Source organism: Silurus aristotelis (assembly GCF_946808225.1).
Source record: "Silurus aristotelis genome assembly, chromosome: 21".
Taxonomy (NCBI): Eukaryota; Metazoa; Chordata; class Actinopteri; order Siluriformes; family Siluridae; genus Silurus; species Silurus aristotelis.
Genome location: NC_139594.1, coordinates 19,896,609 through 19,920,643, shown reverse-complemented (window position 1 = coordinate 19,920,643; position 24,035 = coordinate 19,896,609). Strand labels below are relative to the sequence as shown.

General features: G+C 44.1%; 2 long non-coding RNA genes across 2 annotated transcripts in view; one reads left to right on the top strand and one right to left on the bottom strand.

Annotated features, from left to right (window-relative positions):
* Positions 1-11,678, bottom strand: part of LOC310716573 — a 14,424-nt gene extending 2,746 nt beyond the window's left edge. Inside the window, exons 1-2 of the long non-coding RNA XR_014530628.1 lie at positions 11,563-11,678; positions 5,309-5,423 (exon numbers count right to left, since the gene is read on the bottom strand). This is a non-coding gene — a long non-coding RNA (uncharacterized lncRNA). The remainder of the gene's footprint in view (positions 1-5,308; positions 5,424-11,562) is intronic.
* Positions 11,679-12,191: 513 nt separating this feature from the next.
* Positions 12,192-13,615, top strand: LOC310716545. The gene is made up of 2 exons (XR_014530598.1): positions 12,192-12,486; positions 13,370-13,615. It is a non-coding gene; the product is annotated as an uncharacterized lncRNA (long non-coding RNA).
* Positions 13,616-24,035: the final 10,420 nt, after the last annotated feature.

The following is a 24,035-nucleotide window of genomic DNA, read 5'->3' as shown; positions in this document are numbered from 1 at the left end:
GGATAGGGAGAAAACGGTGGGGGACAGGAGCCTTCACTGCAGTTGTCATCATAAGCTCGATAGCGGGTAGCAGAGAGATCAGGAGCGGTCTGTGTGCCCATGTCGCGCGTAGCAGTGCTCTGCACTATGCGAGGAGGCAGATAGGGATTCGCTGGAACAGTTAGGCCAGAGAGTTGTTCAAGAAAATGAGCAAGCTCAGCTGCAAGTGAGGAGAGCTGGAACTGGCGGTATTGTCTGCGAAGAAGACCCATTGGAGATATTCCAGAACGTTTGCGTGGCGGAGCTGAGCAAAAGAGACCAACAGAGATAAGATGTTAGACAGGGTAAAATCACGGTGACTGCTAGGCGCAGGCAAAGGATAACACATTCAAGAGAAGATTCTATATACTATGTAACAATCAGTTCAGAATGCACAATTCAAATATAACCTGGGCACTTGCAGCTATCAAATAAAATAATATAATCAAGCACATGTATACAGACAATCTAATACACTGAGATAACTCAATTCAATAAAAGTAGAATAGCAAACAGCATTATAAAAAGAGTAAAGCATAACACTTACCCATTGCAGGTGCAGGAAGACAAAATAGGCCGCAAAAATGGTGTTCACACTTGGAGGACTGAAACAATGTATGGTTGGATCCAGAGAAAATAAGGGCTTTATACTCACTCATTTTTTTTATATAAAATCAGAAAAAGGCTGAATATAAAGGGAATTGGAAAAAACAGGAACTCCAAATATGGTGTTGTTTGGAGGAATGAGCACCAAGGTCAAAGATAAGGGGAATTGAAAAAAAAGAGGGCAAGATCGGAAAATAAGGGGAATTACTCAAGGTGAAGAAATTAGAAAAAAAATAGAAGGATACGGTTGCTACAGGGTATAAATACAAGCATGAAACAGACAGTACTTGTACCTCCTCACTTTGGCGTGCTCTATCATTTTTTGATGTGCTGTTCATTTTGATGTGAGGTACCCATCTTCTATTGAGCTCATTGGAACGTGTATGGAATAAAGAAGTTTGCTTTTACTCATCCGAGACTGAGGATCCTTCATTGGCAGTTTGTGTCCATTATATTTAAGTTTTTTCTAGAGTTGGCTGAGCATTATTGGGAATCCTCTGAACAAAGAATCCACCCTCGATGTGTCGCCTCAGAGACGGGTTCTGAGTTCCGACACTAGCATAGCTGCACAACCTGTCCCTTTACACAGCTAAACAAAACAACATACAATACTTAAATATTTTTTTACAAGTTTGGCAACCACAGATACAGTTTCCTGTGGCGCTTCACTTTCTCCACATTTTGTTGTTACAGCTTTATTCCAAAATAGATTCAATTAATTATTTTCCTTAACATCCTACAAATAAAACCCCATAATGACAACATGAAAGAGGTTTGTTTGAGATCTGTGCAAATTTATAACAAAAAAAAAAACTAAAGTAATCACATGACACTCAAAATTGATTTCAGGTGCATCGTGTTTCTACTGATCATCCTTGAGATGTTTCTACAACTTGATTGGAGTCCACCTGTGGTAGATTCAGTTGATGATCTGGAAAGGCCCACACCTGTCTATAGAAGATCCCACAGTTACCAGTCCATGTCAGAGCACAAACCAAACCATGAAGCTCAAGGAATTTTCTGTAGACCCTGAGGTTCATCTTCCAACAGGACAACGACCTGAAGCACACAGCCAAGATAACAAAGGAGTGTCTACAGGACTCTGTGAATGTCCTCGAGTGGCCCAGCCAGAGTCCAAACTTGAACCTGATTGAACATCTCAGGGGGCTGAAAATGTCTGTGCACTGACGCTCCCCATCCAACCTGATGGAGCTCGAGAGGTTCTGCAAAGAACAATGGGAGAAACTGCCCAAAAATAGGTGCCGAGCTCGTAGCATCAAACTCGAAAAGACTTGAGGCTGCGACTGGTGCCAAATGAGCTTCAATAAAGTGTTGAGCAAAAACTGTGAATATTTATTTACATGTTCTTTAGGGAAATGATGAATTGAATACATTTTGAAATAAAGCTGTAACATAATGTGGAAAAAGTGATTTCTTTCCGGATGCACTGTAAGTTAACGATGTGATACATTGATTTAAAAAAGTGTATATCAGATACAAGTTGGCATTTGACTCACAATGCATCATTTTTAACATATTGGCATCTGTAAAAAAAAATGTATTAAGAATCATTAGTAGATGCGTTAAACTTTTATTATTTCGAAAGTGACCAATATTTTTTATGTTGATTGATTTCTCGAGTGTGTGACTTCGACTTATCACAACACTACGGAGACAGAGGTAGGTCCTGAGAATAGAATATAGATTAACATGGTAGAGGTAGAGCTGCATCTTCTTGGAGACAGAACAGGAAAAGAATGTCTGGTTTTATATATTTTTCTTTATTTTTGCACTACAAAGGTGTGTGTGTGTGTGTGAAAAAGGGGCCATGTGTCAGAAGTCACTTCAGTAAATTGATGATTTGCTGTCTGTCTGAACCAAACGAATACAAGTGTATTGTCGGTTCCATATTGAATTGCAGAGCATCAGATTTTTTTCCATTGAATCATACTGCAATGTGTTGAATCGAATCCGATCGCACACTAATAGGGGTGAATCAAGGAGGAGATTTAACACACACACACACACACACACACACACACACACACACACCCACACACATACACACACTGCGTTAGCTCATTTAGCTAAATCTAGGTTGTTAACATGCTAACTGGTTGAACTGATTAATCCCCCAACACACACACACACACACACACACACACACACACACACACACACACACACACACACACACACACTACCCACATATTGGGGCAGAGTATTTGTTGCTATCTCCATGAGGAATTTGGTGAGTGCCTGGAATCAGAGAGGATATTTGGGTGAGAAGGTAACATAATATTTATAATTAGCGACATGCTAGTGGACTGCCGGACACCGCCACAGGACGACATGAAAGGTAATGCTGGATGAGAGCAGGGCAGTGGTTTTTGCCAATACTTGTGTGTCTACTTATAAAAGGAATGTCAGATATTTGGTCCTGGGTGCAGAGTTCTACCCGAGTGCAGACACAAGATTAAGAAGCTCCAAATTTTTAACACCGCTTAATAACCACCCCCACCCCAGTCCATCCCAGTCAACCACTCGCCCGCTGGTCCCTCATAAGTCAAAACAAGAAGAGGAGGCTTCCTTTTGTTTCCCCAGCACTTCAGCCATCATCTCCTTCACTCCCCCACACATCCACACACCTTTCCAGTCTAATCAGTCTGAGTATAATGTCAAATACACAGACATACACATTTGATGTCTTCTGCACTTATTGTACTTCACAAATATATATATATATATATATATGTTAGATTTTTATCATGCTGAAAACAAAATGACTGGAGAAGTTTTCCAAACGACCTGCGAGACCCGTAATGTCTTTTCTGATCAGGGAAGAATCACACCGCACACAGAATGTGGCAAAATGTTTCTCTTTGTTTATTGCAGGTGGCAGACACGTATTTATACACACAGGATGATACAGTCCACACACACACACACACACATTGGGTAGAAAGCTGGCCTAAAGTCGTTTTCCTGTTTAGACAAGAGGATATTTCCTTTGAGGCTCACGTGAATAATATTACCAGGATCGCCTTCTTTCACCTTAGAAATATTGCTAAAATTAGAAATATGATGTCGTTACAGGATGCAGAAAAACTAGTTCATGCTTTTGTTACTTCTAGATTAGACTACTGTAACGCTTTACTGTCTGGGTGTGCGAGTAGGTGCATAAATAAGCTTCAGTTAGTTCAGAATGCAGCAGCAAGAGTCCTCACTAGATCTAGGAAATATGACCACATCACCCCTGTATTAATCAGTCTACACTGGATCCCAATCAAATCTCGCATTGATTATAAAATTCTACTACTGACGTATAAAGCACTTAACGGTCTCGCGCCACAGTATCTGAGTGAACTTCTGTACCAGTATGATCCTCCACGCCTACTTAGATCAAAAGGTGCTGGCTATCTGTTGGTTCCTCCAATAATGAAGATTACAGCAGGGGGCAGATCTTTCTCTTATAAAGCCCCGCAGTTATGGAACAGCCTTCCAACCAGTGTTCGGGACTCAGACACAGTCTCAGTGTTTAAACATATTTATTCAGTCAAGCCTTTAATCAGTAGATTTTTTCTTAGGTAAAGGCTCAGATCTGGAGGGAACATTGATATAGAGTGTTTGGTGAACTGGGATATTTGTACGCTGTCGTCCCCTCACATTCACGTGTTCACTCAGGTTTGTTGATGGTGGTGTGGTGGGCCGTCTCTTATCCCAGAGATCCCTCATGTCTGTGTTGCCTTCTGGTTCTCCCTTTTAGTTATGCTGCCATAGCGAGTCTTGCCGGAGTCCAAACTGCACAGTGACTTTAACTCTCATGCAACAATAGGTACACTTAATAATCCATATCTTTCTCTTCCTGTCACCCTCTTCTCTCTCTCTCTCTCTCTCTCTCTCTCTCTCTCTCTCTCTCTCTCTCTCTCTCTCTCTCTCTCTCTCTCTCTCTCTCTCTCGGTCGAGTTAAACATGCTCCTGAGCACTGTTCCTGCCCCTCTCCCCCCCGTGGATCTTCCCACTTCATCCAGGCCTGCCTGGATTGGACTGTAGTTGATGTCAACAGTCTCCTACACTGACTCAGAAATACACTTCGCTTTTGATCATCATCACTGCACCCCGCAACATTGTATACCCGCCACAAATGGACATTCGGTGTAACCCAGATGAGGATGGGTTCCCTCTTGGGTCTGGTTCCTCTCAAGGTTTCTTTCTTATGCCATCTCGGGGAGTTTTTCCTTGCCACAGTCGCCAGTCGCCACCGGCTTGCTCATCAGGGACAAACTTACTCATAAAGAACATATTAATTTTTAATCACCGCATTATCTGTGTAAAGCTGCTTTGAGACAATGTTCATTGTTAAAAGCGCTATACAAATAAAAATTAATTGAATTGAATTGAATATACCAGGGGGAGATGTGTGAGCCCAGATAAGACTCTCTGTTTACCTTAAAGACTAACATCGTAAATATCCTATAGACACTGAACGGACAAGGAATGTGTGTGAAACAGTTTTAACACTAACAAAATATATATATAAAAAAGATGTGGTTTTATAAAAAAACAATGCTTATAGGGAAAAAATATAAAAGACACTCAAGATGATTCCTAAATAATTCAACTGTAGTTTTGAAAAAAAATAATCTAATGATGAAGAAGCTAAGAGAGTCTTCGAAGCAGCTACCTAAAACCAGTTGCAGGATGAGGTAAAAGCAGCAGGAACATTAGACAACAATGAGCGATGAACAGCATCACGATCATCTGCATTCTCAAAGTCCTCAAGCGCTAATCTCGTCTCGCTGAAAAAACACAAACACAGTGATGTTTAGACAAGTCAGAACTCTTTAGAGCAAACACACCGGTAAGACAAAACTGAAACAGAACTCAGTATGCAGAATGCACTGGGATATAAAAGAGAATTTTATCTCCTTTGTGGCAGATTTTGAACTTGTGAAGGACCATTTGAATCTTAGGAGAACTGAAGGTTAGACCCTGAGAGCATTGGATCAAATCAGACCATAATAACAGGAGAAGTTGTGTAAGACGCAGAACAGGAGAGAATCTGTGATGAGACTCCCTCAACCCCACAGTCACACATGGAGATGGAAGCTTAATGGTTCGGGGTTGTTTTGAAGCAGGGAAGATTCCAGCAAATGAAAGGAATCCTGAGCCAAAATGGCTCCCATTCCATTCTTCCGTCTGGACTGAAACTGACTTCACCATACAACAAACGGACTATAGTACTATATATGATTATTTCTAAATACACTATTTCCAAAAGTATTGAGACACCTGGTCATAGATAAGGTGTGTGATTTTCTGAGCATTGCATTCCACATTTAGTCCCAATTTGCTCTTCTAATTGCCTCCACTCTTCTGGGAAAATGTTTTCCTAGATTTCTGGAGTGTGTTTATGGATATTTGTGTTCATCAGTGTGATGTTCTTACTTTCCTTTTTTGCCTTGCCCTGGTGAGCCTGCAATACCACTCGTGACATGGCTGAAGATGTTTCAAAACTATATGTTAGTAATTAATGCAACTGGAGATTCCTGGCCGGAAGCTAGAAAACGTGCTTTGCTTGTTCATTGTCTTGGAACTGTTTTATACACTGCCTAATACTGGTGTCAATCTGGCAGAGGCTATTAAAGCTTTGGAAGAGCACTTCATTCAAAAAAGAAATGTGGTTGTGGAAAGACATGCCTTCAGGAAACGTGTACAGAGGACTGATGAAACTGTGGTGCAATACATAGCTGCATTAAGAGATTTGGCTACAACTTGTGAATTTGCTGATAAATCTGGATGACATGCTGCGTGACCAGTTAGTTAAAAACGTTGCTAGCCCTCGCATTCATGAAAGATTATTAGTGGAGTCTAAATTGACACTGGAGACTGCTATTACATTAGCAACACAACTAGAGGCTGCTGATGCTCAGGCAAAATCAACGTCTACAAGCACCTCTGCTCCAGTACACGCCATAAATACCACTCCTGCATATGAACTACAGCATCCGAAGGCCAAAGCAAATACATTTACATTACATTTTACATTTGCGGCATTTGGCAGACGCCCTTATCCAGAGCGACTTACAACTGAGCAGGGGAGGGTTTTTTAGGGCTTTTGCTCAAGGGCCCAGCAGTGGCAGCTTGGTGGTGGTGGGATTTGAACCTGTGATCTTCTGATCCAAAGCCCAATGCCTTAACCACTGAGCTACCACCTCTCACAAGTATGCACTGATGGTCAAGAACGCATTCAGAACACAATGCGTTCAGAACACGAAATGCTTTCGCATCCAGAACACTTACCCCAGCTGAACAGAAATACTTCCCTGTTGAAAAGGAGTCTCTTGCATGTGTTTGGGCAGTGGAGAAGTGGAGGACCTACTTGTGGTGTCGCAAATTTACTCGGCAAACTGACCATCAAGCCTTAACGACGCTGTTGACCACAAAAGGGACTGATAGAGCTGGTATGCGCATAGCCCGGTGGGCTGCTCGGTTGCTTTGTTTTAACTACTCAGTTGAGTACCGTGCTGGATCTGAAAATCATACAGCAGATTGATTGCCCCTGCCTTTTACTTCGGATGCTGAGTCAGATACAGAGCCCGAGTTTGTTGCTTTACTAGCCGCTGGCCCGACTGCCATATCTCAGGAGGAATTTGCCGCTGCATCTGCTCGTTGCCCTGAACTAGCTGCTCTGTGCACACAAATGGTGCGTGGTTGGCCTCCATCATCTGCTACTTTGGATCCTGTTCTACGCCCATGTCACAAACTAAGACATGAGTGTGCATTGCACATGAGGGCCATCAGGGAATTGTGAGAACAAAACAACGCCTGCGTGAAATGTATTGGTAGCCCAAAATGGACACACTTGTGGAAGACAAGATATCTACATGTCAGTTATGCCTTTCTCTGGATAAAACCGCAAAAGCCTCTGCTGTTCCAGCCTGTTCCTTTACTCTCTGCACCCTGGGAAAAACTGGCAATAGACATTGTGGGCCATTTTGAGACTGCTGTGTGGGACTGCCGATACCCTCTGACACTCACTGATTATTATAGCAAATGGCCCGAGGTAGCTTTCACCGCATCTGTTCCAACAAAACAGGTGACTGCATTTCTTACTTCTGTCTTCAGTAGACATGGCAATCCGGCCACTTTGGTAAGTGATAATGGGTCTCAGTTTACTCCACCAGAGTTCGCTGCTTTCCTGAAAGAGAGAGGCATTAAGCCCATTCACACATCAATGTATCACCCTTCTGCAAATGGAGCTATTGAACGCTTCCACAGAGCTCTTAAAAGTACAATTCAGTCGGCAATCCTCCAATCGGCACCATGGAAATCAACAGTGACTGATTTCCTGCAGATTTATCTGTCCATGCTGTGACAGGAGTTCCCCCTTCGAATTGCTTCATGGCAGGAAAATGCGTACCAGCCTCAGTGTCCTGATTCCTGCACCCTATGCTCATGAGCCTGAACAGTTGCAAAAACGTGTTGCGGCACGTCAGGATGTCATGAAAGGTCGCTTTGCCCACAAGCATCGAGTACGTCATTTTTCTTTTCAACGATGGGATAAAGTGCGCATTAAAAAGCCAGTAAATGTGCCAAAAGCTCATCCAAAATTCACTCCTCCAGTTAAGGTCAGAAAAAAAGTTGGCCTACCTTTTGGATGACGGAAAGAAATGGCATGCATCGTGTCTTGCACCTGTACCGGCTAATGCACAGAATAATGGACTGACCACCATTGCTGAAAACTTAAGTCCTTCTCATGTTCCATTGTCAGTATCTTCTGATGCTTGCTCACGGGAGAAACGTCAAAGATGTGAGCCAGGTTGGCTAAAGGACTATGTCTATAAGTCACGGAAATTGACATGGACCTTTTTAACACACACTCATATGAACATTTAAGTACTGCATAGATTTGTTCATATGGTTTATTATTCTAATTGCTGCTTTGCATCCATTTCATGTCAGTTTAGTATATACTTCATATATACTTGAAATTTTTGATACATTACAGATTATACAGTTATGTTCAAAATAATAGCAGTACAATGTGACTAACCAGATTAATCCAGGTTTTTAGTATATTTTTTATTGCTACGTGACAAACAAGTTACCAGTAGGTGCAGTAGATTCTCAGAAAACAAACAAGACCCATCATTCATGATATGCACGCTCGTAAGGCTGTGCAATTGGGCAATTAGTTGAAAGGGGTGTGTTCAAAAAAATAGCAGTGTATGCCGTTGACTGTACAAACTCAAAACTATTTTGTACATTTTTATTTCTAGGATTGAGCAATCCTGTGAATCACTAAACTAATATTTAGTTGTATGACCACAGTTTTTTAAAACTGCTTCACATCTGTGTGGCATGGATTCAACCAACTTGTGGCACCTCTCAGCTGTTATTCCACTCCATGATTCATTACATTCATTTTGCTTCAGAAACAGCATTTTTTATATCACCCCACAAATTCTCGATTGGATTAAGGTCCAGGGATTGGGCTGGCCACTCCATAACATTAATTTTGTTGGTTTGGAACCAAGACTTTGCTCGTTTACTAGTGTGTTTGGGGTCATTGTCTTGTTGAAACAACCATTTCAAGGGCTTGTCCTCTTCAGCATAAGGCAACATGACCTCTTCAAGTATTTTGACATATGCAAACTGATCCATGATCCCTGGTATGCGATAAATAGTCCCAACACCATAGTAGGAGAAACATGCCCATATCATGATGCTTGCACCACCATGCTTCACTGTCTTCACTGTGTAGTGTGGCTTGAATTCAGAGTTTGGGGGTCGTCTCACAAACTGTCTGTGGCCCTTGGACCCAAAAAGAACAGTTTTACTCTCATCAGTCCACAAAATGTTCCTCCATTTCTCTTTAGGCCTGTTGATGTGTTCTTTGGCAAATTGTAACCTCTTCTGCACATGCCTTTTTTTTAACAGAGGGACTTTGCGGGGGATTCTTGAAAATAGATTAGCTTCACACAGACGTCTTCTAACTGTCACAGTACTTACAGGTACCTCCAGACTGTCTTTGATCATCCTGGAGCTGATCATTGGCTGAGCCTTTGCCATTCTGGTGATTCTTCAATCCATTTTGATGGTTGTCTTCCGTTTTCTTCCACGTCGCTCTGGTTTTGCTCTCCATTTTAAGGCATTGGAGATCATTTTAGCTATACAGCCTATAATTTTTTGCACCTCTTTATAGGTTTTCCCCTCTTAATCAACTTTTTAATCAAAGTACGCTGTTCTTCTGAACAATGTCTTGAACGACCTATTTTCCTCAGGCTTTCAAATGCCTGTTAGTGCTGGCGTCATCCTTAAATAGGGGCCACCTGATTCACACCTGTTTTTTCACAAAATTGATTACCTCAGTGATTGAATGCCACACTGCTATTTTTTTTAACACACCCCTTTCAACTAATTGCCCAATTGCACAGACGTACGAGCGTGCATATCATGAATGATGGGTCTTGTTTGTTTTCTGAGAATCTACTGCACCTACTGGTAACTTGTTTGTCACGTAGCAATAAAAAATATACTAAAAACCTGGATTATTCTGGTTAGTCACATTGTACTGCTATTATTTTGAACATAATTGTATGTTCTTTAATTCTGTTTCATGCCTATTTTTGGTTGTAGAAAGAATTCATTTAACTAAGAGGGGAATATGTGATAATCTTACTTTAATGCACCACTAGATGGCACTCAAGCTTCTTGATAGAGATTTACATGAGAGGAAAGAGGGAAGGAGAAGAAGAGAAAATGTTGTTCTTGTGAACGCATGTGATGCTACTTTTTCCTTACAGTTATTAGTTATTAAAGTTCCTATGAGGAATATACTTTTGTGCTTGCTTTCCTACATGAAGACATAACAATCAGCCACAAGGGTGTTACAAAAGTCAGGTAGTGATGATGTAGGTGAGGAGACCTGGGGTGCAGTCAGCGTTTACATTTATCCTGAAGGTGTTCATTAGGGATGAGATCAGAGCTCTACAGCAGACCACTCCAGATCCTCTCCAAAGCATGTAAACCAGATCTTCATGGAGTTTACTTTGTGCACAGGAGCATTGCCATGATCCGAAAATGTTATTATAGCGCATCTAAAGACAATTGAGTGCCTCCAGCTTTGTGGTAACAGTTTGGAAAAGAACCACATATGGGCAGGAAAAAATCAGGTGACCCAATACTTTTGGAAATATAGTGTAGCTCACAAAGAAAATGAATGAATGTTTGAAAATTGATTGGTGAATAAATTAATGAATAAATAATTTAATAAACAAACAAACACATAAATGCCAATTGTAGCTCAGTAGTTTCCAATCAGAAGAATGAAAGCAGAAATACTAATCCTGTAGGGGTAAGTCATCTCTAAATATGGCCCTGTGTCCTTGCATTTTGTGTTTCTCACTGCTACTCTGCTAAGACTCTCTCATGGGGCTCTTCAGTCAACGCAAAATGTATTGAGCGACCAAATCAAGCTTTCTAGAAACCTGAGAAGGTTGAATTAAAAAAACAACAACAAAAACAGGTGTGGTAGAGATGTTTGGATGGTTGGTGTTTTAGTCAGGTTCTTTTGTTCTTTCTTATAGTCACTGTTCTCTAAGCTAAACCACATACACATCGTTTGTATTTTCCTCCATAGTAATTTTTACATCTTGATTGTTAAGAAGTGGAAAGAAAAGGTCTCTGATGGTAAGCGAGCCGGGTCAGGCGCATGGCTCAGCCACCGTGACATGAGACTGTAATAACAGGAACTGCAGAACAGCCCCTGCAGACTGCGAGATAAGACCCATGCGGTCAATGCAAACTCTTACTGTAAAGGCCTCGTAACGATAATATACAGTAGTTAAACCTTTAGCTGGAATGGTGGTAATAAAAGAAGATCTCGGTTTACAAGAAAGTACTTTATTTATCTACGTTTTCACACTTCCTCACATTCAGAATAGTCCCTTTGCACAACATTACAGTGCTTCCAGCATTCTTTTGGAACATGTCCTGGATGTCTTCTTTTCGAAGCACCTGCTGCGATTCGCTGCGGATGTCAAAACGGCAGCCTTTGAGCTGGATCTTGATCTCCAGGAAGCGGCAAAGTTCTAAGGAGAAAAAAAAACTGTCAGATAGGGTGGGTCCGGAAGTGAGATCAAGTCCTCTGACGATTGTCATGCACGAGTTGCTTAATGGTTGATTTTGTTGAAGCTCGTTGAAGGACCTCCTGATTCTCATCATCTTCCGGTGATGTTTTTCCTCTCTTGAAGCGCCGATTTGCGACGTTTCACGTAGAATTTCAAGTTTGCTCTTTGTTCCAACTTTCGGTAATGAAATCCCAGACATGGTAATGCACGTGGTCAGAATAGCACCAGTCACACCCTCAGTCCCTAAACTCTTTATCACCTCGTACATAGATACTAGGACAGTGCTTTCATCACTAAACGTTGCAGACTTCCAGAGAATGACTACAAGCACTGTAGATACCACTAGCATTTACACGGGTAAAGCTAATCAAATAATTTAAGACCTCAGCAGAACAGTGTAGCAGTATGGTCTGATGTCATCTGGTCAGCTGAGGCTGATTATACTCATTTACCTCCCTATAAAATTGTTTCGGTTCGTGTTGTGTGTGCGTTTGCTCTTTGTCCGCGAGCGAGCCGCCGTACTTCCGGGTTTATGTGCGGATAGTGGCAAGGTAGGAGCTGTTGGCAGTGAATGTTTTGTAATGGTTATGGTCTATCACACTGGGTTCTTATGAAATTATTTCATTTAAGGGTGGACTGAGGAGTTTTGTGGGGAAGCCGCTAATTGTTGTTCAGGAAGACGTGTCTATTAAACGTCTGCATCCGTGCCTCGTGAGACGCCTTACAGGTATGTGTTGACGCTGACTTCATTATTAACGTTATATAGGCTTTAACAATCGGCTGATTTAAAGTGCGGGTCAATGTGCAAGGGACGTTACAGTGGGCTGCTGTAGTGGGCTTTTCGCTTGCTGTGTGACTTTTCTGCGCTATGTGCATCATTTACACCGCTTTTATGTTGGCTTGACTGTCTGCTTTATCCGACTGCAGCGGCTTCACGCTACATCATCCGTGCTCTGCTTTGCCTGCTTCGCTCTGCTTTTTTTGCTTCGCTGGGTTTAGCTGGGCATTTTTAATCTACGTTTCTGTTCTCTGGAGCTCCGTGTTACTTCCAGTTGGCACCAGCTAATTAACATTTTGCTGCTCCCGTATGCTAACAGTTTCTCGTTGCAGCATTTAAATACCTGCAAGATTAGCTTGACCGGGGACCATGGTGTTTATTTCCAACGGTAGTGTGAGTCCAACTGATTTAGAAGTGGCGTGTGACAGGGTATTCATTACCTGATTCTTTGTGTTGTGATTTAATCATTTATTTTTGCATTAATTTTATTTATTTATTTTTTTTATTTTTTTATTTTTTTTCCATAACCTTATTGGGTTGAGGTTTTCCTACTTTAATGGGAATCCATTTTTTTGGTTTTTATTTCTTTATTGGTTTGAATTTGTAGTATAATGTCTTTTTGTTTTCTTATAAATTAGGTGTAGTTGTGTTTCTAATTTCTTTTGTTATCTGTGAAGTGTCTCTCCTCTTTTCATGCGCCTCTGTAAGGATTTTTACTGGTTTTCTAAGTAACAAGCAGTTTTGGGCAGTTGACTGTGTCGAGAGCCAGGCTGTTGTATGCGATCAAGTTATGTGTTTTAAATTACTTTTCTGTCTTTTCTTTTGCCTTCAGGAGGGGGGTGGCCAGTGGCAGCAGATTAGCATCTTGTGGTGGTGGGTTCCTTACCTGATTGCAGTGCAGTGTTCACAGTGAGGTGTGGTGTGCTGTGGTGCGTGTGCACGTGTGAGTGTTCTCTCTGCTTAGGACCCTGTGTACTCTCCGCTTAGGACATCAGGCCTTCTCCCACCCTGAAGTGTTGTTTGTCTTTTTCTGTTTAAATCTGAATTCATTTTAAATAAAGTTTTGTTATTCACTCAACTCTGGTCTAATACCTGACCCAGTCGTGACGAACCTGTGTGCCTTAAGGTTGAGGGCAGTCCCGGAAATAGCCTCCGGGTGGCGTAGTCGGTACAAATTATTAGTTGGTAACGTCACAGTTGGCGTAGCCGGTACAAATTACAAGTTGGCACCGCCACATTTGGCGTAGTCGGCAGGAATTTTCGACTGGTTATCAGATTCAGACTTTGAGGAGAGTTTTTTTTTTCTTTTCTTTTCTTTGTGCGTTTCTTTTATAGCACGCTGGTGACAGAACAGTGGTTGGGTGAATACCTTTGTAGCACGCCATGGATAATGAATTGCAGGAGATGCAGGATTTAGTAGCCCAATTACTGATGGATAATGAGAGGTTGTGACGGAGTGTGCGGCGGTTGAGCTGCCCGATCCTGGCACACCTTCTGTTAGTGCAGCACACCCATCTACACCGCGATCAGCTGAGGTGAGTGCCGGTACAGTTGAACGATTTGTATTTATTCCGAGGGATCGACGCTGCCCAAATTTCAATGGCAGGTCTGGTATTGGGATCGACGAGTGGCTTGAGGAGGCCCAAGCGTGTATGCGGGTTCGTAATATGACCCCCATGGAGCAAGCCTTTTTCCTGTACGATCACCTTGAAGGAGAGGCCCGAAACGAGATTAAATAAATGTCTAGTGCTTATAGGAGCGATCCAGACAAAATTATTGCAGCGTTGCGTGAAGTGTATGGTTGTGCAGAGTCGTTTATTGCGCTGCAAGAAACATTTTTCTCTCGGCGGCAGCGCGAAGGAGAAACCTTATTGGAGTTCTCCAGTTCCCAGTATGAGGTCCGGGGAAGTCCAGAGATAGGTTGGGCTCAGGGGAGTTGTACATCTGGGTTAAATAAGCTACGAGAAATGCTGCATCGGCAGCAGCAGCAGTTAGATTTGCTTACCCAAACTATCGAGCGGAGTCAGACTACCTTTTCCCAGGGTCGTGTACCTCGTCCAGCTCAATTGATCTGTCGACGGTGTCAACAACCGGGTCACTTTGCAAGGGACTGCGATGGGGAGCGTCACCCCCCTCGCCCTCTGCCATGCCCAGTTGTTGCTCCTTCGACCGGTGGACCAAGGTCCTTGCCTGGCCTTAACCGTTCGGAAAACTAGCTCCTACCGAGCTGTTGAGCCACAGTTCGGTAGGGAGCGCGCTTGACTCTCGTATTGTTAATAAGATTGCTCCGCCATTTAGTGTCCTCATGTCCACACCTTGTTGTAAATATTGGGGGGGTTTCAGTGCCCTGTCTGGTAGATACTGGTTCCATGGTGTCTACCATCACAGAATCTTGTTTCCGGTTGGGGTTTGAACCCTGGGGCCCGGATCGTTTGTAGTCATGTTACTGGCTGCAGTTTCGCGCAGTGAATGCACTGGAAATTCCGTATATTGGCTATCTCAAATTGGATATCGAATTGTGTGGTAGTAAAATCCCTAATTGTGGAGTGTTGGTGGTCCGCGATCCTCTGGGCAGTGGCACAGACACGCCTGGTAACTTGGGCATGAATGTGCTTAGCCGTTGTTATCGGGAGCTGTTCGGTCGGCACGGCTCCACTTTATTCGAGTTGCCAAGTGTGGTCGAGAATGAAAATATGACCCAAGTATTTCAAAATTGCCAACAAGTTGTTCGCGCTGCTGACCGTGGGAACAACAAAAAGGTAAGGGGGCATAGGGTATGCCGCATTTCTGACGGCCACCTGTTCCTCCTTGCTCGCTGGTAAGGCTGTGTTGTTTGAGCACACCGAGACCGGTTTGCCTGCGGGACTATTCGCCCTCTTTAGTACAGGTGAGAGGGGGGACTGTTTCGGTCCCTGTTATAAATGTCGGTACCGTCAACGTAGTATTGTATCCCACTACGGTTATTGGAATGTTAAGAGAGGTATATTTAGTGGGGCTACCAAATGGATTGGCCGAGGTCTCAACCTTGATCGCGCGGGTGGCTTCTTGTGACACGTTGGGTATGTTAGCGCAGATAGAGTCGGGTTGACTTAGAAGGACTGTCGGTCGAGGAACAGGAGCAGGTTAGGGCTCTCCTTAGTGAGTATCAAAGTGTGTTCTCGATACACGAAGGAGATCTGGGTTGTACCAACTTACTCTCCCACGAGATCCCCCTAACCGATGACATTCCAGTCCGGCAGCGGTACCGACGTATTCCACCATCCGAGTATGAAGTGGTTAAGACCCACATCAGTCAGTTGTTAGACTCACAAATCATCCGGGAGAGTTGCAGCCCATACGCCTCCCCCATCGTGTTAGTCAAGAAGGAGGACGGTAGTTTACGCATGTGCATAGACTACCGTCAGCTTAATTACAAAACGCGCAAGGATGCGTTTCCATTACCTCGGATTGAGGAGACGTTGGATTCATTGACGGGTGCCCACTGGTTTTTCACTTTAGATTTGGTCAGTGGGTATAACCAAGTTCCCGTCTCGGAATCCGACCGTCCCAAGACTGCCTTTTGCATGCCATTCGGGTTATTCGAATGGAATCGGATGCCGTTTGGTTTGTGCAATGCGCCAAGTACGTTCCAGTGCCTGATGGAGCGGCTCTTTGGTGACCAGCGTGACCAGTCTGTTTTGTTGTACTTGGATGATATCGTTGTGTTTTCATCGTCAGTGCAACAGCATTTAGAGAGTTTAAGGATGGTGCTGAGTCGCTTAAGGGCCGAAGGCCTCAAGGTAAAGCTGGAAAAATGTGCGTTCTTTCAGGAAAAGGTTACATATTTGGGGCATGTAATCTCTGCCTCGGGAGTAGCAACAGAACAGGGTAAGGTTAAGGCCATGGCTCAGTGGCCTTGTCCTGGGACAGTGGCCAAGCTGCGGACCTTCCTGGGGTTTGCCAGTTACTATAGGCATTTTGTTGAGGGGTTCGCCAAGTTGGCAGCCCCGTTACATTAAATAGTGGCAGAGCTAACACGGGGTAAGGTAGGTAAGCGCAGTCTAGAGTTGGCAGCTGTGTGGTCTCCACAATGTGAGGACTCATTTCAAACTTTGAAGCGAAAGCTTACCACTGCGCCAGTGTTGGCATATGCAGACTTTATGCAGCCCTTTATATTGGAGGTCGAATCCAGTTATGCAGGGATCGGAGCTGTGTTGTCGCAGGCAGTTGAAGGGAAGGTTAGACCCGTTGCATACACTAGCCGCGGTCTTCGGCCTGCAGAACGGAATACGACCACTTATAGTTGTTTGAGGCTCGAATTCTTGGCCCTTAAGTGGGCTATGGCTGAGAAATTTCGTGAATATCTGTTAGGACATAAGTGTGTCGTACGCACGGATAACAACCCACTAAGTCATTTGGCTACAGCCAAGTTAGGCGCTACCGAGCAAAGGTGGGCTGCTGAGTTGGCTACCGTTGATTTTGTGATTCAGTACCGGGCGGGCAGAACCAACCAAAATGCCGATGCGCTGTCGCGAATAACAACTGTGCAATCGGAGGCCGGTGGTAGTGGGGCTGTGGTGCCTGATCTTTTGCAGCGAGCAGTGATCGTAGGGCCAGCGGAGGTTATCGCTTTGCATGCGATGCAGGCTTGGCCCAGTCGCTCGGCCCCTGATATTAGCACTTTACAGCAGGCGCACCCAGTGGTAGGGGAAACCTTGAGGTTTTGGCGGCAAGGGCAGCACCCAGGCCCGCAGGAGTGACGGACACTTTCTAAGCCAGTGATTACACTCCTCCATCAGTGGGACCGGTTAGTAAAGCAAGATGGCCTATTATATCGTAGGTCTTTCCGGCCTGATGGAGGGGAGACAGTGCTTCAGGTTGTCGTGCCAGTTTCTTTACAGCCAGTGGTATTAACTTCTTTACATCAGCAGCATGGACACCAAGGTGTTGAACGGACCTTGAAGCTGGTACGGCAACGCTGCTACTGGCCAGGTATGTCCGCAGATGTGGCTCAGTGGGTTCAGGAGTGCGAGCGGTGTCAACAAGCTAAAGATGTGGCACCAACTCCTCGAAGCTAGATGGGCCACTTGTTGGCATCTCGCCCAAATGAGATTGTAGCCGTTGATTTTACTGTGTTACTATCTCAGGCTGGGCAAGAAAACATGCTTGTGATGACTGACATTTTCAGTAAGTTCATGGTGGCAATTCCTACTTGGGATCAGCAGGCTAGTACTGTGGCCAGGGTCTTGGTAGAGGAGTGGTTCTTCAAATTTGGGGTTCCTGGTCGGAATGGATCCGACCAGGGCCGCAACTTTGAGTCTAGACTTATTCAACAGTTGTGCTGCCTGGGAAATTGGGACTGCCAGTGTGAGAGGTTTAATCGGACCTTACTCAATTTGTTGCGGATCCTGCCTACCGACCGGAAGAGAGATTGGGCGTCTTGCCCAGCCCAGGTGGTGTTCTGTTACAAAACCACTCCTAACCAAGCTACTGGTGAGTCGCCCTTCTTTTTAATGTTTGGGCAAGAGCCAAAGTTGCCCAAAGATTTCCTGCAATGTCAGATACGAGAGCCTGTGGCAGGTCGAGTCCACAAGTGGATGAAGGAGCATCCGGCACAGCTGCAGGTGGCGGTTGATGGTGCCCGAGAGCAGCTGCAGGCTGCGGCAAGCCGGCGTAAAGCAGGACATGATCAACGGGTAAAGAGCTGCCGTTGTGGGAGGGCCAGTTGGTTTATTTGAGAGACTATGGGGTCTAGGGTCGACATAAGATACATGATCTATGGAGCTCCACTGTATATCAGGTGGTTAAAGCCCCTCTGTCTGGTGGTTTAGTGTATATAGTAGCTCCAGTAAGTGAACTGAGTCGAGTTCGGCACGTTCATCGGTCTGCATTGAAACCTCGAGCGCAAGGGGAGGTGGTATCAGATGACCTCTCTGAGGGTCCAGATGAATCACCCGTGCCCGAGATAGAATTAGAAGATGGGGACCTGGCATATGTGGTTTCTGAGGTTCCACCATTAGCTCATTAGCATTGCAAGGCAAGACCCATCAGGGATAGTGCTTGCTGATGATCCTTCGGCATTTTTAGACACATCCAATGTTGAGTTGGTACCCGTGGTAAGGTCTCCCTCCCTGAACCCTCCTAATCCATTAGGGGTGGTTCCACGTCGGACAGGATGAGTAGGGGCAGGTCATTCTAATGTGCACCATTTACCACAAACGGTAGGAGCTGGAAATGTAAGTGCTCCAGATCCTTCAGCTTTTGGGGCTAATGCAGTCATGGCATTTTTCAGGCCCTGGAATTAGTGTTTAAATACTCCACCGTTGGGAAGACGATGATGAATGGGGGGGTAGAATGTAGCAGTATGGTCTGATGTCATCTGGTCAGCTGAGGCTGATTATACTCATTTACCTCCCTTTAAAATTGTTTCGGTTCGTGTTGTGTGTGCATTTGCTCTTTGTCCGCGAGCGAGCCGCTGTACTTCCGGGTTTACGTGTGGATAGTGGCAAGGTAGGAGCTGTTGCCAGTGAATGTTTTGTAATGGTTATGGTCTATCACACTGGGTTCTTATGAAATTATTTCATTTAAGGGTGAGGAGCTTTGTGGGGAAGCCGCTAATTGTTTTTAAGGAAGACATGTCTATTAAACGTCTGCATCCATGCCTCTTGAGTCGCCGTACAGGTATGTGTTGACGCCGACTTCATTAGTAACATTATATAGGCTTTAACAATCGGCTGATTTAAAGTATGTTTTCCCTATTTAAGGTGCGGGTCAATGTGCAAGGGACGTTACAGTGGGCTGCTGTAGTGGGCTGCTGTAGTGGGCTTTTCGCTTCCTGTGTGACTTTCCTGCGCTATGTGCATCGTTTACACCGCTTTGATGTTGGCTTGACTGTCTCTTTATCCGACTGCAGCGGCTTCACGCTACATCATCCGTGCTCTGCTTTGCCTGCTTCGCTCTGGGTTGTCTGCTTCGCTGGGTTTAACTGGGCATTTTTAATCTACGTTTCTGTTCTCTGGAGCGCCGTGTTACTTCCATTTGGCACCAGCTGATTAACATTTTGCTGCTCCCGTATGTTAACAGTTTCTCGTTGCAGCATTTAAATACCTGCAAGATCAGTTGGACCGGGGGCATGGTGTTTATTTCCAACGGTAGTGTGAGTAACTGATTTAGAAGTGGCATGTGACAGGGTAGTCATTACCTGATTCTTTGTGTTGTGATTTAATCATTTATTTTTGCATTATTTTTATTCTTTTTTTTTTTTGTTTATTATTTTCATAACTTTATTGGGTTGAGGTTTTCTATGTTCTATGTAGGAGATGCAACCTTCAGGAGATTGGAGACTGTAAGGTGTTGGCAGGGGAGAGTGTAGCTAGACAGCATCGGATGGTGGTCTGTAGGATGGTTTTGGAGGCAAAGAAGAAGAGGAGGAGAGTAAGGACTAAAAGGCGAATAAGATGGTGGAAACTGAAGGAGGAAGACTGTAGTGTGAGGTTCAGGGAAGAGGTCAGACAGAGGCTCGGTGGTGGTGAAGAGGTGCTGGATGATTGGGAAACTACTGCAGGAGTGATGAGGGAGGCAGCTAGAAAGGTACTTGGTGTGACATCTGGAAATAGAAAGGAAGAGAAAGAGACATGGTGGAGGAATGAGGAAGTGCAGGAGAGCATAAGGGGAAAGAGATTAACAAAACAGCAGTGGGATCAACAGGGTGATGAGGAAAGTAGGCAGGAGTACAAGGAGATGCAGCAGCAGGTAAAGAGGGATGTGGCAAAAGCCACGGAAAAGGCATATGAGGAGCTGTATGAGAGGTTGAATATTTTGAGCAGCTGATGAACGAGGAAAATGAGAGAGAGAGAAGGTTGGATGATGTGGAGTTAGTAAAGCAGGAAGTGGATAGAATTAGTAAGGAGGAAGTGAGAGCAGCGATTAAGAGGATGAAGAGTGGAAAGTCGGTTGGACCAGATGACATACCGGTAGAAGCATGGAGATGTTTAGGAGAGATGGCAGAGTTTTTAACCAGATTGTTTAACAAGATTTTGGAAGGTGAGAGGATGCCTGAGGAATGGAGAAGGAGTGTGCTGGTACTGATCTTTAAGCATAAGGGAGACGTGCAGAGCTGCAGTAACTACAGTGGAATTAAGTTGATCAGTCACACCATGAAGTTATGGGAAAGAGTAGTGGAAGCCAGGCTGAGAGAAGTGGTGACCATCTGTGAGCAACAGTATGGTTTTATGCCGAGGAAGAGCACAACAGATGCCTTATTTGCTTTAAGAACGTTGATGGAGAAGTATAGAAAAGGACAGAAGGAGCTGCATTGTGTATTTGTGGATTTAGAGCCAGGGATTAGAGATGGGAAAAGAAATGCAGTTGATGACTAACACCGGATAACATTGTGATTAGTTTTCTATTATGTTTTTCTACGATCCTGAGCACATCACTATTTTACATTCAGTGCATTTGAGGCCATTTTGTTAACTGTGAAAATATGTGTTAAAGCAAAAGATTTGAATAAGGTCAATATTGTCTGACATGCAGTGCTATAAAAAAAATCTAATAACCCCCCCCCATGAATCTCCAGCATGCTAAAGTATCAAATGCAAAAGGCAGCATTGCCCAATACTGTTGCAGATTCTTGTGTGAATTGAAAGCGTGTGGAGACAATACTGACTGTAAAACACTTCTGGTATGCTGATCACTTACTCAGCCAGAAGTACTGACAGGAGTGACTTCCTGTCTCAGGGCATTGAGAACGTGGTGTGTACTGTATGAAGGAGGACTTTTGCGATATGTACTGGCAATAATCAGTGGTATTATTTTGGGGCTCACTCAAGCCCCTCAGCACTTTCCAAACTCACACCTCAATGTATGAGTGTGTGTGTGTGTGTGTGTGTGTGTGTGTGTGTGTGTGTGTGTGTGTGTGTGTGTATGCTCCCCCTCTCTGCTACACACTATTTTCTTTTTAATTCTGAAAGCGAACAATTCTTCTTCTTCGTCTTTCAGCTTCTCCCATTAGGGGTCTCCACAGCGGATCATCCGTCTCACCCCAACTACCTGCATGTCTTCCCTCACCACATCCATAAACCTAGTCCTTGGTCTTCCTCTTTTCCTCCTTCCTGGAGGCTCCATCCTCAGCATTCTCCTACTGATATATCCCATGTCCCTCCTCTGCACATGTCCAAACCTAAAATAGAACAATTAAGCCCATAAAAAAAATCTCTTCATAATCACACACAGGTGAGAATCATCACACACTACCTGTTGGTGTCCATGATTCTGCTGCTATATAACCCCACCATCTGACTCACACTGGTTGATTTCCCTGAAATCATAAAGTGGAGAGTTCGGGTTGATACTATTTATCTGGCCAAAAAAGGATTCGTTTAAAATGAGGGAAACATCAATACATAATGTTACAGTTTACTACAAACCTTCGGTCTCAATTACCGTTACAGTGACACAACGTCTATCTCTCCATCCAGCTGCGAATTCTTTTTTTTTTAAATCAAAACATTTGCATTTATTGTGCCAGGTTTATTTTTATATACATTTCTTAATATTAAAGAGGAGAAGGAGAGGAGGAAGACGTCTACAGAGACGGCAGGGAAAGGAGAAGTGTAGGAGAGTGGAGGTTCGGGTTGGTACTTTAAATGTTGGTACTATGACTGGTAAAGGGAGAGAGTTAGCTGATATGATGGAGAGGAGAAAGGTAGATATGTTGTGTGTTCAGGAGACCAAGTGGAAAGGGAGTAAGGCCAGAAACATTGGAGGTGGGTTTAAACTGTTCTATTATGGTGTGGATGGAAAGAGAAATGGTGTAGGGGTGATTCTGAAGGAAGAGTACAGTAAGAGTGTAGTGGAGGTTAAGAGAGTTTCTGATAGGGTGTTGATCGTGAAGGTGGAAGTTGAAGGCATGATGATAAATGTCATAAGTGCCTATGCTCCACAAGTCGGCTGTGAGATGGAGGAGAAGGAAAGATTCTGGAGTGAATTAGATGAAGTGGTAGATGGTGTACCTAGAAATGAATGATTGGTGATTGGGGCAGACTTTAATGGACATGTAGGTGAAGGGAACAGAGGTGATGAGGAGGTGATGGGTAGGTATGGCCTAAAGGAGAGAAATGTGGAAGGGCAGATGGTGGTAGATTTTGCTAAAAGGATGGAAATGGCAGTGGTGAATACGTATTTTAAGAAGAAAGAGGATCATAGGGTGACCTATAAGAGTGGAGGAAGGTGCACACAGGTGGACTATGTTCTATGTAGGAGATTCAACCTTCAGGAGATTGGAGACTGTAAGGTGTTAGCAGGGGACAGTGTAGCTAGACAGCATCGGATGGTGGTCTGTAGGATGGTTTTGGAGGCGAAGAAGAAGAGGAGGAGAGTAAGGACTGAAAGAAGAATAAGATGGTGGAAACTGAAGGAAGAAGACTGTAGTGTGAGGTTCAGGGAAGAGGTCAGACAGGGGCTTTGTGGGGGTGAAAAGGTGCTGGATGATTGGGAAACTACTGCAGGAGTGATGAGGGAGGCAGCTAGAAAGATACTTGGTATGACATCTGGAAATAGAAAGGAAGAGAAAGAAACATGGTGGAGGTGGAATGTGGAAGTGCAGGAGAGCATAAGGGGAAAGAGGTTAACAAAACAGAAGTGGGATCGACAGGGTGATGAGAAAAGTAGGCAGGAGTACAAGGAGATGCGGCAGCAGGTAAAGAGGGATGTGGTGAAAGCCAAGGAAAAGGCATATGAGGAGCTGTATGAGAGGTTGAACACTAAGGAAGGAGAAAAGGATTTGTACCGATTGGCCAGGCAGAGAGATCGAGCTGGGAAGGATGTGTTGCAAGTTAGACCAATAAAGGATGGAGATGGAAATGTGTCGACTAGTGAGGAGAGTGTGTTGAGAAGATATAGGGAGTATTTTGAGCAGCTTATGAACGAGGAAAATGAGAGGGAGAGAAGGTTGGATGATGTGGAGTTGGTAAAGCAGGAAGTGGATAGAATTAGTAAGGAGGAAGTGAGAGCAGCGAGGTGAAGGTTGGACTGCATCAAGGATCGGCCCTGAGCCCTTTCCTGTTTGCAGTGGTGATGGACAGGTTGACGGACGAGGTCAGACAGAAGTCTCCCTGGACTATGATGTTTGCGGATGATATTGTGATTTGTGGTGAGAGTAGTGAGCAGGTTGGGAAGAGCCTGGAAAGGTGGAGGTACGTGCTGGAGAGAAGGGGAATGAAAGTCAGTAGGAGTAAGACAGAATACATGTGTGTGAATGAGGGGGAGGGCAGTGGAGTGGTGCGGTTGCAGGGAGAAGAGGTGGAGAAGGTGGAGGAGTTCAGGTACCTGGGGTCAACAGTGCAAAGTAATGAATAGTGTGTTAGGGAAGTAAAGAAAAGAGTGCAGGCAGGGTGGATAAGAGTGACAGGAGTGATTTGTGATAGTAGAGTATCTGCAAGAATGAAAGGAAAAGTTTATAGGACTGTGGTGAGACCTGCGATGTTGTATGGTTTAGAGACAGTGGCATTGAATAAAAG